This window comes from Paramisgurnus dabryanus, chromosome 10 (assembly GCF_030506205.2).
Source record: "Paramisgurnus dabryanus chromosome 10, PD_genome_1.1, whole genome shotgun sequence".
Lineage (NCBI taxonomy): Eukaryota > Metazoa > Chordata > Actinopteri > Cypriniformes > Cobitidae > Paramisgurnus > Paramisgurnus dabryanus.
Window position 1 is genome coordinate 40,799,860 of NC_133346.1, and position 18,033 is coordinate 40,817,892.

At 38.3% G+C, this 18,033-nt stretch overlaps 1 long non-coding RNA gene across 1 annotated transcript in view; it reads right to left on the reverse strand.

Annotated features, from left to right (window-relative positions):
- Positions 1-9,219: 9,219 nt before the first annotated feature.
- The window catches only part of LOC141282895 (uncharacterized), an 83,188-nt gene continuing 74,374 nt past the window's right edge, over positions 9,220-18,033 (reverse strand). The window contains exon 3 of the long non-coding RNA XR_012337753.1: positions 9,220-9,294. This is a non-coding gene — a long non-coding RNA (uncharacterized lncRNA). The remainder of the gene's footprint in view (positions 9,295-18,033) is intronic.

Consider the following 18,033-nt stretch of genomic DNA (forward strand, 5'->3'; position numbering starts at 1 on the left):
AGCTCTGGCACAAGCCAAGAACCATGGTAAGTATGTGTTCACAACAACCATTAATTAAGTAAGGAATAATTGACGATGTGTCATTGAATTATAAGAAAATAATGCACACCTAAGGCGTCGTGCCGTTACACCGCGGGTGTGCATTATTTTCAAATAATTCAAGGGACCGGAGTCAATTATTCCTCTTATACCACGGTTACCACAAACATTGCCTGGGGCCTATTTTTAAGATATTTTACAAGTTAGGTGTGCGGTTATAAGAAATGAATGCATACCCACGGAACATTTCTCAGCCAATTAGAATACGGCATTTAACAGACCCGTGGTATAACGAGGACAAAACTGTAGTATTTACTTAAGTAAATTGTAGAATACTATATGTATTATAGTATTTACAACACTTTGTTATTGAGCGCTCCAACATAATTAAACTATAGTGAACTAATAAAATGTTGTAATGAGTGTAGTTTTTACTGAAGTAAACTGTTGTGTATTGCAGCATAAAATACCCTATAGTTGTAGAAAACGTAATGTGTTTATATTTCTATAGTTGTTGTAGTACCACAGCAGCAACTATAGAATTATTACAACAAATTAGTTGAAGTACTTCAATAGTAACTGTAATATGTTTAAAAAACACTTAAATATTTACTATAAACGACTAACTACAGTATTTTTTATTTGTAAAGAGATGATTTAGTATGCTTCATCAAGAACCATTTAAATTAATTTGATAATTATTTTATGTAATCAATAGGGTGTAAAACCAGGCAGAGTGAGCGACATGGTGTTCATTTCCACAAAACCAAAGCAATTTACAGTTGCTCACGGTGTAAGGTAATATCTATTGTCCTATGTAATTGAATGTCCTACTTTATAACTTTGTGATTGTTCTTTGAGTATAAAATTGTTCTAATTGTGAAATTTTATTATCCTAAGGAGTACGCGTTACAAGGCAGTGCGAGGGGAATTGCCAGATGCAGATGTCCTTAAAGTTGACGAGGTGTACGAAGACTTCTTGCCAAACATTGCTCCACTCATTACCACCATGCCGATAAATGCGGACATCCCACTAGTTGACTCCGCATCTGGGAAAGTCCAGGAAGGTAGTCCTATATCCTACCAACGTCCTTTACCTGTGAGCCGGGTTGTAGTGCGCCACCCAGATGCCCCTCCACCACCAGCTCTACCTGTAGATGGCTATAGCCTGGAACCTACCAGCTGTGATTTTGTGTGCAGTCACCAGCAACACCTCCATCTACAGTCACTTGTCACTACATTAGACATGTCAAGGAAAATCGAGGTTGCCACCAGGGAGCAGAGCAACACTGTGGAGTGGCATCGTGTCAGGAGGCCAAGAATAACTTCTTCCCGATTTAGGGAAATATGCCATGTCAGAGGTCAGAGCTCCGCTGAAAACTTGGCACATAGAATTAAAAAGGGAGTGGTTCAAACGGCTGCAATGAAGAGGGGACTGGCACTGGAAACGGTTGCAATCCAGGAGTACTGGCCTTGTGGGTTCATTATACACCCAGATGCCCCCTGGTTAGGGTCCTCTCCTGACGGTCTGGTGTTTGACCCTAGCCTGGTCCAACCAGACTCTCGTACATTCATTTCATTTGTACAGAGAGTCTGGCCACGCTCCATTGCAAAGCGTTACTTCCGTTAAGGAGGGTCCTCTGTTGAAGTTTAAAACTATTGGATCTGCCCAGAGTCACTCAGAATCGGCCATAGGCGATCGCTAACATGTGGTCGTGACGTATATCATGCACCGAAACTGGCCAGAAACAAGTCAGAACAATCAGACAAACAAAACTTAGCAAACCTGGTTCTTGCTCCGGCTTTAACTTCTGTATATTCGGCAGTTTTGCAACAACGGACCGAATAGCTTTTCACACGTCTTTCTCCGCTGCCATTACTGAACTGACGCACGACCTCAACGTCATCGTTCTTAGCCACCCCCGTCTGTTCGCTGATTGGTCCTGCAGATTTTTGCAGGAGAAACTCTACAGAGCAGTCCCAGACGTAGTACTGAAGCGAAATGAAAATTAAGCGGAAGCACGTAGGAGGGCGGAGCCAGGCTAGTTTGACCCAACTGTGAGCCCACCTTTCGGACTGCTAGAGATAAAATGTCCCAACGCAAAGAGCTATGTGGACTGTAGCTACTTAAAAATGCAGATGGGAACGTTGAAACTAAAGCAGACTCACAGCTACTGGCAGGTGCAAGGCCAGCTGCTTCTTACAGGGATGGAGTGGTGTGATTTTGTTGTTTTTGCAGAGGATGATATTCTGATACAGCGAATCTACAGAGACTGTGAGGTGGCTAAAACCATAAAGGAGAAGGGAGATTATTTCTTTTTTTATTTTTACATGGATGGTTGAAGTTGGTTGATTGATTCTTATTGGCATTTAATTTGATTACTATGCACTTAATTTTTCCTCTATAAAATCCAATATAGTTATAGTATTTACTCTTTTAATAATATCGTGAATAATAATACAGTTGAGTTTTAAAATAAATATATTACCTTAAATCTGCTCCTGTGTGTGACCGCCTCTTAATGCTATCATGCCTTGAGTCAGGTGTGTAAAGCAATGCAGCAATCCTAAACATCCCTTAGTTGTAACGTGTAACTATCAATCTCATAATTTGTGAACGATGGCGTTTAAAGGGTTCATATAGACCTTTTGCGAGTCGACGTCACAGTTACATCACGCGCGCATGTGGTGGCAGAAAAACAGTGGAAATGAATGAGACACGAGTGAAACGAACAATATAACTCACTAGAAAATGTTTTGTTGTGCTGTTGAGTGTCAGAATAGGAATGCCAAAATAGATGACCTTCATTTTTATAGTATATCGTCGTCGAAGACACCTTTTGAAGATAAACGAAGGTGTTTATGGTTGCAATAAAAGCCCTCAACCGGACAGACTGGAGTGATGAAATCATCTGAAAATCTTTTAATTATTTGAATAGAAAATAATTAGAGAAGATATCCGGTGTTCTGTCGAAGTCTGATCCCTCTATGTGTTTCTTATAGCGTTTTCATCACGTTACGTTTATAATTTATTTAGAAAGATTAAAGATTTTAATTAGTTCATAATATCAATAATATTACCATTTATTAAAGTTTTCGTATTTTTTTTTCATTTTCTATTACTTCTTTTTACCATATATCTTAGCCTATGTCTTCTTCCTGTTTGTTCTAAATTATGATGTTTACTAATAAATATATAAACATAGCACACACACACACACACACACACACACACACACACGATGTAAAGTGTTAATAATATATAAACAGGCCTATACAAATTAATTTGTATGTAAACATAATAGTTTTTGATCAAACACGTAGGATAAAAATATAAGGAAGAAATTGAAAACAGGAAATGATTAAATGTTTAATAAATGATATTATACAGAATACATGATAGTATTGCTCTTATAAGTACTTCAGAGATTCATACTGTAAAAATAATTGATTTACCAATAAAGAACAATACATATACATTACATACATGCAAGCATATCAGTGGCCAAGCCATTAAAACTTTTAATTTATTTAAAAAATAAACGTAACTTGGTGAAAACGTTATAAGAAACATTACACTTAAGAGAAATATAGGGGAAACAGACTTCTACAGAACACCGGATCCTTAAAAATCACAGTTTAATGCTAAAACACTTCACACAGCTATTGAGAAGCATTCACTTTCTGCCACCAGTTGGGCTCCGCCCACAAAAAACGTCATCTCTGTTTGCAAACACGCAAAAGGTCTGTACATGTGTACAGTTATTTACATTTTAATAATGTAAAACATGTCAACAAAATACTGTTTAATGTATCATGTAAGAAAATTTCTTGCAAAATGATTGAACATTTATTATAAAGTATTTACAAAAACCTATTACTATTAGAAACATTCACTGTAAAGTATTTACATAAAACTATTACAATCAGAAACATTCATTATAAAGTATTTACAAGAAATAATTACAATTAGAAACATTCACTATAAAGTATTTACATGAAAATTTTAGAAATACATTAATTAGAAGGTATTTACAAAAAAACTATTACAATTGTTAAGTCTTCTAAATATATTTTCTTGTAAATACTTTATAATAAATGTATTTCTAATTGAAATATTTACAAGCACAAAAAGTGAAGTGTCATTAAAGGGATAGTTCACCCAAAAATAAAAATTCTTTCATCATTTACTCACCATCATGTTGTTACAAACCTGTATGAATGTCTTTGTTTGATAAACACAAAGATATTTTGAGAAATGATTGTACCCAAACCGTTCATGGACCCTATTCACTTCCATAGTATTATTTTTCCTACTATGGAAGTGAATGGGGTCCATGAATGGTTTGGGTACAAACATTTCTCAAAATATCTTTTGTGTTCATCAGAACAAAGACATTCATACAGGTTTGTAACAACATGATGGTGAGTAAATGATGAAATAATTTTTATTTTTGGGTGAACTATCCCTTTAATACACCCAGTTATATACATTAAGTTGCCCATGCCTTTACCAGCGGTCCGTACTGGTAGTTTACCAGAAAGCATGCCACACTGAATAGTTCCTCAATGCTTCCACACACAGAAAGGGGTATCTCTCTGTCAAAAAGTTTGTTCTCCTTTACTCTCCTGATGCACCTCTCCACATGCACCCTCAGGCGTGCAATGGATTGAGTCTGCCTGACATCCTCTCTACTCATTTGGGTGTTTCTTGAGAGAAAGGCAGGCTGGTAAACCTTGCACGGAGCCAGATTGTCCACAAGGAACCCTTTGTCAACCATAATTGCCATGTCAGGTGTGAGTAGATTTATGATGCCAGACAGTTTGAAAATTTCACGGTCACTCATGGATCCTGCATATAGACCAGACACAAATGTTATAGCACCATGGGGTGCCATGCCAATCATGGCCTTGAATGTAGCATGAGATTTGTATGTGGAAAACACCTCACTTTGCAACAAGAGTGAGGATGGTGTCTGGCAAAATATTTCAGTGCAGTCAAGCACCACTTGTGTGTCAGGGAAAGATGAAAACTCTGGTGGAAGATGAGCTTTGACAGTTTCACGTGGGATCCACAGACGTTGGCTTCCAAGCAGGTTGTATAGGAAGTGTGTCCAGGTGGCAATAATCCTACTGGCTGTGGTGCGGTGAATGTCAAACCGTTCTGATAGATCCCTGAGAGGCAGGCCCACTGACAGATGCATGAGGAACAGTAGGAGCTCATCTATGGGTTGAAGTTTCTGTGAAAATGAAAAACTGTTAGACTTAGATAATGTTATACACAGTGGTGAAATGTAACATTTACTCTAGTACAATTTCACGGTTTCAAAATGTGCGGTTTCACTTTTAATACTCAAAGTAAATTTTTCTGATGATATTTACATGTGTGGAATGACATGAGGGTAACGAATCAATGACATTAATGAATACTTTTATTAAAGCAAAAGATCTGAAAAATTCTTCAAACACTGGTAAAAGATTATAATTATTGTACATGTGCATACCGTTGTTGGTTGAGAGAACTCAGGGCTGCTGGCAGAGGCAGCCTTGGTGTTGGTGATCCGCACCATCTTGGTGTTGACTGCAGGTTCCACTAGTTTCCAAAAGGCCTGGAAATGTCTGTATGAAGCAAACCTAAGAATGTAATAACGTTCATGTTAGATTCCCTTTTTTTTAATTAGCTTCATAATTAATCATTTTTGACAACACATTGATGTGATGCTATTTTTAAATCGAACCTGGTGTAAAAACGAATGTGCTCGTCCGACCCTGCGAAGCGTTGTATGCCGAAACGGGTTCGCAGCTGTAACACTTCCAGTTGATGTTGTAGATGCTTAATTTTCCGATGCAAGGCTTCATTCTCGTTGGCCATCTCATTTGCCATCACCGCTGTCGCTGGAGTCACACAGTAATCATGATCAGGAGCCTCTGTTTCCATATCAGACTCGGAGTTTGCTGTCATGTCCGGGGTAGGGCTCTTTGCTCTCGGCTTACGCTCCCAAACATTAGGTCTCGTTGTGGTTAGAGCGTACTCATTCCAAGAAAAGAGAACCGGTATAGCTCCTTTTTTTATTCTCCTCAACCCCTTGGCAGTCACCTCGAAGTCTCCTGGCTGAAAATGCCTGCTACACACACGGGTGAATTTTGTAGGGCTGAAGTTGTCCCTACGGATCTTGACTAACCACTGAGCTCGTATCGTGTTATCTACGGGAAACGAGTGAAAACTTATCTCTGCGTTATAACGTGACGAATTACTACACATTGGTACACAACAATGTAATGCAGACTTTTTCACCCGCTGGAATGTCAGCCGTTTTTCTTTAATCGTAAATCCACTCATTCTGCTTGGAAATCTTAGCTAACTTACTAGATGTTGTCATTTACTGCGCTTAGACCGGAAGTACTGACGCGTACACTCAAATCCCGGAAGTTAATAGGCGCCATCTTGTGCACCTAGTCAATTATACAAAGTAGCACTTGCCACAATGTAATATCCACATACCTTATTCATCAGGTGTTTTTTCATTTTCATAACTGTCCATTGAAAGTCGAAGAGATTCAACGCTGGCTGTTAGGGGACTGCCATCCTACAGCCCGCCACTGTAGGATATCACTTTGCAAACTATATGGAAACACCAAATGTAGCACAAAGAAAGTATTAATTGAAATGAATGTTCTACATTATTTCACTATGGTAAACTTTATTATGAAAGACTGCTTACTTATAAGTGCTATGTTTTTACTTATTAGGTTTTAAGGAGAATGCAACAGGTTCCAGGGCCTCTTACCTGCGTGATTCATCATCCAGGTTTTGCACAAATTTTCTAAATCCCTACACACAGAACATTTATTGTACCGATTATAAGCCTTTGAGGTGCAGGACTAGAGTAAGTTTTATTACATTTTTAAACCAATAACACTTAAGTATCATTATAGTAACAAAGTATCCAAAAGAACAAAAGATGTAACTTTAAAGAAAATATAATAGTCAGTCAAAAGTTTTTATTTATTTATTACAAATATATATTTAAATGTTAAACAATATACAAATAAATATACTTTAGTAACCATATTGTGCTCTTGTTTCAAAAATTGTTCAATTAATTTCTTACAGCTATCTATTCAGATAAATGTGACCAGTCACGGAAAGTAGGGACACAAGTCGGATCTGGGCATTTTGAGTTATTCACAGATTCTGAAAGTGCAGTTTCTAAGCATTCCAACGATGTGTAACACATGGAAATCTGATAAGATTTGGAGAAGTTGTGGCCATTTGAATATAGGAACTCAGAAATACTCAAACCGAGAAAATCAAGACGAAAGGGACCCTTCATTCCAGCTGGGGGACACAATAGGGCTCATTTACATCTCATTTAGCTAAGCCATACCCCCTGTAAAACCCTTTTTGAGATGTTCTAGCATCATATGTAGTATTTTATGACCAAATGACAACACGCAAAAATAAACATGACTCTTTTTACCTTTGTGGGGATCACAAGTCGAATCATCAGATTTCGCATGAATGTCTGGTAATACAATATAATATACAATCTGAAGACTATTTAAATCGTAACATGTAAGGGTATATGAGCTTACACTCCGTTAAACACATGAACCCGCCTTCAAAGTTTGTATTTAAAATAGGGAAGTAGTATAATAGATCATCCAAACAGCGCCGTCGAAAACTTGACATCCTTTAGAGATGTTACTAATCGCTCGCTCGATCCTCCATCAGCCAATGACTTCATGGAAAATATTGATAGATAAAACATGTAGCCAATTATATAATGAATACAACGATCTCTGTGTAACGTCTGTGTGTTTGGACTCATGCTGCGCTGCAAGAACTGACATAGAGATGACGTCAAAGTACCGCGAGAGCGAGTCGAAATTAAACTACTTTGACGTCATCCGACTGCGGCGCCGCATAAAGTCAGTGATGCGGCTGACGTATGATGCGGCTGACTGTTATTTGTTCCGCCCCAGCTTCTTTAATTTTTCTTTTGTTTTGTGCGCCTGAGCTTTACAGTCTGGGGAGACGCACGCTATAAGTTTGAAAAAAAAAAAAAACTTAGCAAACATGTCTGAGGAACAGGGCAGCCGCGTCACTACAGTCACGTGACTTCACGCTCGAGCCGGAAGAGAAGACAATGCTGAATAAAGTCGTAATTCTGCTATTTTTGGACCAAACTGTATTTTCGATGCATCAACACAATCTAACTGACCCACTGATGTCACATGGACTACTTTGATGATGTTTTTATTACCTTTCTGGACATGGAAACCATACATAGATTTTCAATGAAGGGGATAGAAAGCTCTCGGACTAAATCTAACGATAAAACATCTTAAACTGTGTTCCGAAGATGAACGGAGGTCTTCCGAGTTTAGAACGACATAAGGGTGAGTCATTAATTACATTATTTTCATTTTTGAGCGAACTATCCTTATTTAGTAGTAACGCTGTTCCCTTTGGGGGCGGAGGCGAAAACACTAGCTTATACAGAATGTAAATATACACACAGACAATGACGCCCCCGCTGCACGGTAGAATCTCCGGAAAAACAAGCCTATTTTAACAGCAAAATGTACGCTTTTAAATATACAAAAACTGCTATCTCAAACATGGAGAGGCTTCTTCGTGATCTCAACTAACAGATTCTGCAATAAAACGAAAATCACAAATTTTGAAAAAAAAAACGTTGTTTCTCATTTTCTCGAAACTTGTGCTGCCGACTTGTGTCCCTGGTTTCCGTGACGGGTCACAAATGGCATATCAAAGCTTTGTCAGCTGGTGCTATTTAAGACGACACTATAAGGTTATCATCCTGTCGTGTGTTGTTCTCCAGATATGCTTGGAGCTTCCTGATCAGATCGGTCACAATTCTGGCTTTCGACGACCCCTGCACTGAAGATGGCATGCAATCACGTCCTCCTTTGAAGGTCTCTCAAACTGTGATGCCGGGTCCATTGGAATCGGGGTTTCCTTCAGCTTATCTTCAAATACCTCATCAAACACAAGCCTGATCACATCATCCACATAACTGTAGAAATATTGCAGTCAATAAATCTTTTGTTTTGATCATTTATTTCCCTGCTTCATACATTAAGTTTTTAATTATGAAGGTATTTGAAATAAAACATTACTGCTTACGGTATGTCACTTGTGTGTTTTGGGACCATAACCTTGTACTTTCCCTCTCCTGCTTTTGTTACGGCTTGGTGACATTGTAATGGATGGCTGCAAGGTACAACCTGTAAAAATATAAAGTAAATACTACTTTATTTAACACAGTTACTAAAATACTTAAATACCTGCACAGCATTCCAATAAATGAGAAAATCAAATTTTTTTTTGCTGCAAATCTGAAATCTCACGGACGGCAAAGGCATCCACTTATGATGGTGATGGAAACATTGTGAAACGATGCTACTGCCTGGGCTCCTATTATTATGCAGAGAAAAAAAACTTTGTCATCATCAGTTATACATCTAAGACTGGTAGTGGTTTCACTAGCTAAATACATCATATGTGTTACGCACCTTTGCTCCTCATATGCCAGTCTGACTCCTTGTACTGTGTGTAATGATGTTGCATGTTTGCATACAGTGTAGAAGGATGTGTCCAGCTGCGAATCTAGGATATAGACAAATAAAACAAACATGTATTCAGTCAAAAAGACATATTATAACAATAGGATACAACGACTATAAATCGTTAGACTATTCATTAAAACGTAAATGTATTACATATTACATGGCCCAACATTAGCAACACACATTACGTGTTTACTTTCGTTTCAAAATCTAAGAAAACTTCAAGTAAATACAACAGTAAAATACATATAACTTTAAACAAATCATCTGTACTTAGAGTTTCTTGAGTTTGATCATGAGAACAAATTTTACCGGTAACAGTTTAGCTGGTATTTGTATTTGTATTTAGCTACTTAGCAACTTTAGCAACTTTACTTTAGCAACTTAGCAAGTTTGTAAACATGTCTAAACCAACATCGATAAAAAAAACGATAGTCTGCATAATTCAACATACACGTGTGTAAATATGGTACGTTGTTTATGAAATACAGTATTACAACATAAAACAATTAGCTTGCAAGCTTAGCTCTACACGCACATTATGTTAATCTCCGGTTACCGGTTACGTAATGTACAGTAAAAGGCAAATAATAAGTTTAAGTGCAACAACAGTATGTTGGCTTTCTCAAGCCAACATAATAATAAACGTGAATACTTACAGCCTGTGATCCAGAAGTGCACAGTAATAACTCGCGTCATCGTTTTCTTTGAGGTATGTACTTTTTCAATATCGTTAGCATGTACTAATACACACTTACACACAAAAGGATGTTTAAAAACGTGTATCTCATAATAGGTGCTCTTTAAATATTCAGCAATGCCCATATTAACTTCTGGAAACAACCACAATGACAAAGTAAATAAAAATTTAGGTTTTTATGCGGCACCTGGTGGATATCCTGTGAAGCGAAACATATTAAGGGAAAGTAACTCCCCCCCGAAAGCAGTTGCAGAATTCTGCAAGACTACGCGAGACGATTTGGCGAATGCCACGGGAGAAAACGCGCGTTTTTAAAGGCCACATCTGTAAATCTGACTCTATGAAGAGAACTGTGTTGTATAGGTAAATTGTGTTATGGAATAATCTTCCAGTTGGTGTTCGTGAAATCAAGGGGTAAACTGGTTTTTTAAAAAAAACTAAGATTGTATTTGTTTTCAACATCATAATATTTTTTTGATTGGTTTAGTAGGGTTGGATTGTATGTTACATTGTTTTTTAAAAATATTTTATTATTATGATATATTTGGTAGTAATTGTGATTGTAATTACTAGATGTTGTATGTATAGCCCTAAAAAGTGAAGCCAAAACGTCTCGATCGCCCCCCAGTGACTGGTCCCAGTATAGGTCATAAACCCCGCTTCCCCATGTTATTCAATGGGACTTGAGACCAACAAAAATTTTTATTACACTTCAATTATCTTCTTTCCGAAGCTGGTTTTTGTCATATACTGTAGTTTTTATTAAGCTGATGTAAATTCAAATGTTTGTTTTTAAAATAAGTTTGTGTTTAGTTAGTTATTTAATGCTATAAAAACGGTGGTGTCACGTCATGATTGACAGCTGTGATATCGTGTGATATGCGCATTCTGCAAGAGCGAGGGCTCGATTTCGCGGCTTTACTTCCTGCTCACTACTGCGCAGGACTGGTCCCGAAATCGCTACTGGGCAGACTCATGACCCAAGATGTCAGCGCCGTATCGGGACACTGGCGGCTTCACTTTTCACCAATGGAAGAGAGCGAAAAGGCGTCTTCGGTCTTTTTTTACAGTCTATGTTTGGACCCCAGGAAGACTAGCTGTCGTTTCGGTGTCAGCTAATGGGATGCTTTTCAAATAAACAAATTAAACAAATAAATATCATATCATGTGTTGTTATAATTGTAATGGATTTGATATCAGATGTTCTTATTTAGTTCGAATTGTATTAGTACTAAATATTGTGGTTCATTGTAATCTGTTAAGTGTTGAGGCATAGTATGCTGATTATTTCTTTTATGTTTATAAAACCACATTTACACTTATTGTACCTCCTTCAAAGTCCTTTCTACAAAATAAATCTTGCTATTTTTAATATACTCTAAAACTAACTCTGGCTTCTCTGATCCCTTCCTGTGTTTTGACAGACACCAGGAGATTCCTTCCAGTTACAATTATTCATCAATAAGGCTAATGATTTGAAGACTGGAGTTGAGAAACACTGGCATGATTGATAAAGGTGCAATAGCTATGTAAGATGGTAGGATAATCTGACAAATTGAATAAATAGATAATTTAACATCAAGAACAAGGATGACCAGCCAGCAAAGAGAGATGGAAAAAGAGGGAAAAACAAGGAGGAAAAGATAAGAGCATTAATGGGAGCTGTAAAATATTTAGCTTAATAAAATACATTTGAACCATATGTATCTACTTTTAGTATTAGTAGACTACTTGTTTTATACATTACACATGCATTCAAACATCATACATTTAGTATGTTTATTCATTTTATAAGCAATGTACGTGGGTTAAGATTTCTATTTCATTGTGGAGCCCAAATTACCAAATGCATAAAAACCTGTGTAACCACACAGCTAAAAGCCAATTACAATGTTATAGCATTTAATTCTACATGTAATTATTAACAGTATAAATAATAATTAATTGTAACACATTACAGCTAACACTTCTTTAAGGCATAATAACATTAAATTCTGTTCAATTCAAATGTATGATTACAACATTGAATGTAAAAAAACAGCAAATCACTGTATTAACAGTTACATATTACATTTTGTTTAATTTCAATGATAAGTGTAAAATCACAAATAATTTTAATAACAATTACATATTTGGTTTCATTTAATTGTAAGAACATTCACTGTAAAAAAATTACATATATTAATTCTGTTAAAATTAGAGAAATGTTTTAACACTAAAATTGTTTGCTGTGTAACATTTTTAAAACCACTAAACCAGTGGTCACCAATCCTGCTCCTGGAGGACCGGTGTCTCTGCAGAGTTTAGCTCAAACCCTAATCAAACACACCTGATGCGCCTTAATTAGCTGGATCAGGGTTGGAGCTAAACTCTGCAGAGAAACTGACCCTCCAGGGGCAGGATTGGTGACCTACGCACTAAACCAATTACACTTACTGCATTCCTTGTACACAGTGTACATTTAGATTTAATTAATTTCAAAGTAAAGTAGTTCTTGTACATTTTTGTTCTTGTGTGTGACTCTTGGAAGATGGATAGGAAGCAACTCAAGAAGATGTTTCACGCTCCTTTCAAGAAGTGTAACTGGCGCAGAAAAGTTACTGAAGTCATCTTTCAGCAGGAACAACTCCTCATTGACCACGGAGACTGCAATGACCACGATGTCCTCTACTAGAGGTCCTTGGTCTACGACCTAAATTTCAACAAAAGGTAAAAAGAACATGGAGCACAATATGAGACTTTTGTCCTAAAACACACTGAATGTATTAAAAAGTGTATAATTGCATTGAAGTACCACTTGTCATAGACTAGTTTAGGGATACAGTCTAGAATTCTTCAAACACCACATGGAGGACGTCAAATGCCAATTTATACGTTTATTGTTAAGTTCTCCCAAGCCAGTACAGTGCAAGGTGCTCACAGGTGCAAAATCATGATAATTCAAAAAGAAAAAAAAAACTTTAACATATACAAAATAATAACCTTGGATCAGGTATAACAATTATCAGAGAACTCAGCATATACTGCTCGTACTACCGCCAGTCATAGACTAACTTGCCCACTTCCTGGTACCTGAATTTATACACATGGGTACAACCATTTGCCAGCATCAAATTAACCTGGGGAAGTATTAAGGTCATAAACAAGTATTAAAGAACAAATAAAAGTACCAGAAGTATCAGAAACTGACTTTTTTACAAGAATATATTTTTAATTTAAATTTTAGTTTTGCTATATAGCCAAATGCATCCTAAAGTTGTGGTTTTGGTCTTATTTAGGTTCATTGCTACTTCTGCATGTACATACCTCAATGGTTGTGTAGGACGTTGAGTTCAGTTTGCAGTTACCATCCCTCCTAATGCTGGCCCTGAGGTGGGTGATCTTCAGGGTTTAAATTGGGCCGGGGCCGTCCGGGGCTAAGCCCCGGCACATAGGCTGAAGGTCTCGCTCTGCTCCTGCCATTGTACCAGCTGCGCTTGTGCGCCTGCACTCGCTGCGCTGGTGCGTGTGCACTGACGTGAAGGGAATAATGCGTTTCCATTCATTATAGGACATACTCACCAACGCAAGTTTAACGATTTGCATGAGCAGATTACATACAAAGTCAATGCAAAGTTATGCAACTCAAGCGAAAAAACGCAGAACTTCAAGAACGTGCTCTCACGCAGGATCATTTGATGAGAGAGAGAGAGGTAAGAATGGTGCCCATGTCGAGAAAACTTAATAGAAGACTAGAAACGTGTAAAGGATTAAAGAATTTGTCACTCATTTAATTACAGTATGTTAACTGAATAACACTGGATATAACTCATTGTATAGGCATAGTTTAATAAAAGAATGTTTTTTGATTACACAAATCAAACTATAACTAACTATATGATTGTTTTAGCTGCTGACCAGCATAGGGAATCTCTATGGCTAATTTATCTCTCGAGTCTTTTTGGGTATCTTATGCCTAGAATTATTCAAGGAGGTTGATTCTTTTAACTTCCTTTTAAAATGTGATCAATTGTGCATAATGACATGTGGAACAAATGGATATAGGGTTTCAAACTCATAGATTTGCATCATTTAAAATTCAGATGCTCTTTTTAAAATATTTGGGGTTAACCTCTGGCACAGCTTTAAAGCTGAAACTTATCAAATCCTATCAGAGGTCCAGAATGTCATTGAAACACACCAGTGGCTTTGCTGTCATCAGTATTAAACATGTTACCCCTCGAAGTACCCCTCCCCGCAGAGCCCCCTCCCACATAACAAATCCCAATTTAACCCCTGGTGATCATTATTGTCTTATTAAAGGTAGGGTAACACATTTTGAAAAATGCTAACAGTAGCCGCCTAGCAATGAAATCCGCACCCTCAAGTCAAAATGCCATCCAAAGTTAAGTCTCTTTAAAAACACATGAACACGCACAGATCAGATGGTCACATCTCATGTCTCATTCACCAGTGAGAAAACTTTGCAGTAAAAAGTGAATAACACTTCCAAAATAACCAACATAAACAACTGGTTTACATCAGAATTAGTTCAAGCACACGTTCGGTTGTGTAGACGTAGTAACTATATCGTTATGCTAATTCGTAAACGAACATAAATTTCATAAGCAACACAATGTTTCATCAAAGTAGAATATCTGAATCCATCTCAATACAAACATATCGCATACCTACCTTACCAAAATAAACAGTGCAGCGACCCTTTCAGACTCTTTGCCTCCTGTAGCTGTTTGCATCTCGTGGTAAAGCAGTAAAGTTACCGATGTTAATTTGGGTTTTTGCTCTTGCTGATCCAGGCAGTTTTTACTGTTGTTGTTATAAAAGATGCCTTTAGTTTTGTGGCTCCTGTGTAGGTTGTCAATTCAGCAGAAAAGTTTGCCGTTCTTGCTGTTTACAGACAGGAGGTGAGCGGACGTGAACGCGCCGATGACGTATGGTGTCTGCATGGACTCGCTGCGCGGTGGGAATTCAAATTATGCTTACATATGAGGGACAAAAAAGGAAACGTCCGTTCGGACCGAAATCTATGATTTGTTGAACATTTTTTGGTCCTACGCCTTTCATAGATGACATAAATTTCTACAAATACATTTAAACAACTTAACACAGTGATTGCTATCAGGATGTGAGGAGACTTTTAACCAGCATAGCTAAAAATGTTTCAGGATCAAATCTGTTACCCCTACCTTTAAGGCGGAGTTGTGTCATGGTCTGGTCTCGCCAAAATGAGACATCTAGGACTCTGGGACCACATTTCAGGGCAAAATCAAGAATTGTGACTTCAGTATCCTGAACAGTGCTCATCCTGGGAACCTGCAACTACAAATTAAAATGAAAGGTAAATATGATGTTTAAATTCTCAGAATAGATTTTACTTTTTGAGCATACATTTGACAACGCATTATATAAACTGCTCCATGGTTGTATGCATACGCAAGGTTGGTCACAAGAAATTAGATGAAATGAAAATTTTTTTTGTAATGTTATAATTATGATCTTCGAATAAAAATGCATTAAATTTACATGCTAGAAAGTCTAAATCACAAAGTTACATCCTTGTGTATCAGATTTAAGGATTACTTTGTTTTACACATGTACATGCTGTAATGTAAAAGACCACTAGGAGACATCAATCAATAGTGACGGATAACTTTTTATTTTTTATGTGCAGAGACAAATACCCCCCTCTGGAAAAGAGGTCCTGCTCTTCTCCATTCATAATGCTGGATGGGGGAACAAGCGCTTCCCTGGTCAGCCTTTGCCGTTCCTCCGAAAGGGAAACGGGTCTGGTCCTGAATATAATTGATTTGAAGTGTAAAACCTTTTATAAAGTAGGTTACCCCCTTCTCAAAAGGCTGCGTAAGGTAAACCTGTGCATCATCAGAAAGTGCACTTAGGGTGTTTTCACATACACTGTTTAGGTCGGCCCAAATGACGTGTCGCTCCGAGTACGGTGCGTTTGGGTCAGTGTGAACACAACAGCCGCACTCGGGTGCGCACTAAACAGCCGCTCCGAGACCGCTCTAAACAGGTGGTCTCGGAGCGGCTGTTGCCGAACTCGGGGGCGACCCACCTGTGGTGTGAACACTGCTGGACCTCGGGCCGAACCAAATACAGGAAGTTCTCCACATGTTTGAGCCACTGGGCTTTCGCTGTGACGTGAGCCGGGTGTTATATTGTGGGTTAACAACAAACAAGCCAATCCTGGTCCGTGGCAGAGAGATTCGCTGTCTCCTTTACGTTTGAGCTGATGATTTTATAAATGCATAGCTGTCCTCCACACACAAATAGTGACATTACGGGCTTTTAGCAAACGGCTCCGTGAGAAAGGCTTTAATAGAACAGCTACGCAATTTCGCGTTAAAGCAAAGAAACTTCGCAAAGACGTACAATGTTTATCTCCACATCTTGATAGCTGCGCTCTCCCTGTCAGGCTGGTTGTCGTGGAAACGTGGGGGTGGTCATGAGACGGTAAGAGCTGTCAGAGGCCAATGACAGCGCTGACCGTTGTCACATGGTGTACGGTGCGGCATTTCGAGTAAAGTAAAAAATATATATATGTGAACACGGACCGCACTAACTGAAAAATGATACAATGTATTTTGGTGCGCTCCGAGGCCGCACCACGGTGCGCACCAACATATGTGAAAACAACCTTAGATGGCTGATAGTTAGATAAATAGTTTGGGTGCCAGGTCGAATTTACCCTGATCCACCATCTGAAAGTTCAGTGTTTTAATGCAGGTCCGGTTGGACACACATGTTACACGAATGGGGTTGTGGTGCTGATATGGCTGTTGTCTATCAATGCCATTCTGATAGTAAACACATTTAAGAAAACATTTTTAATGAATGGCATTTAAACATTTGAATTTATGATGGATGGAATAGAATTTTTAAAACATAAGCAACTCTGAAAGGGTATTTACTTTTACACTGGTTGGAATGGGGTGCTGGTTAAAATTTGCTTCTCACTAAAAAGAAATTACATCCTGTGATTATTATTCCAGCAAACAGATTATTGGCTGGCAGATAACATTCAGACTTGGATGACTGTTATCAGCACGTGATTAATGCTGACCAACAGGGCCTGAAGTTAACTTTTATGACCACTGTTGTGTTGGGTTGATTTACAAATAAAGACTGCTGCTTTGAGTGTTTCCCGTGTCACTTTATTTATCAACTACAACCATAACGTGTCCCTCACTTATTCATCTCCTGTGTGGACAGAAGTCACTGTGCCTGTTGCTTTTGCATTTGTAATCCAAACAGGGTTTCCAGGTATCAGTTTGTCCAGATCTCTTGTTCGGTGTCTTTTGTTGAAACATTCTGTTTGTCTCATCCTTCTCTCCCTCTCCACATGACGAAGCAGTTGAAGATCAGGCAGACATGGCTGTAAAGCCTCTGGTAGCATCGGTAGGGTGGTACAGAGCCGACGCCCCATGAGCAGCTGAGCAGGGCTGTAACCATTTGCCAGCGCTGTGGTCCTATAAGCTAATAGAGCCCTGTACGGATCACCAGCCTTCTTGAGGAGATTTTTAACTGTGCGGACAGCTCTCTCCGCCTCGCCATTGCTTTGGGGGTACCTGGGACTACTGGTCACGTGCTCAAAACAGTACTCACTTGCAAAGTCTTTCATTTCCTGACATGCAAACTGCGGGCCGTTGTCTGTGATCAGTATCTCTGGTATTCCGTGA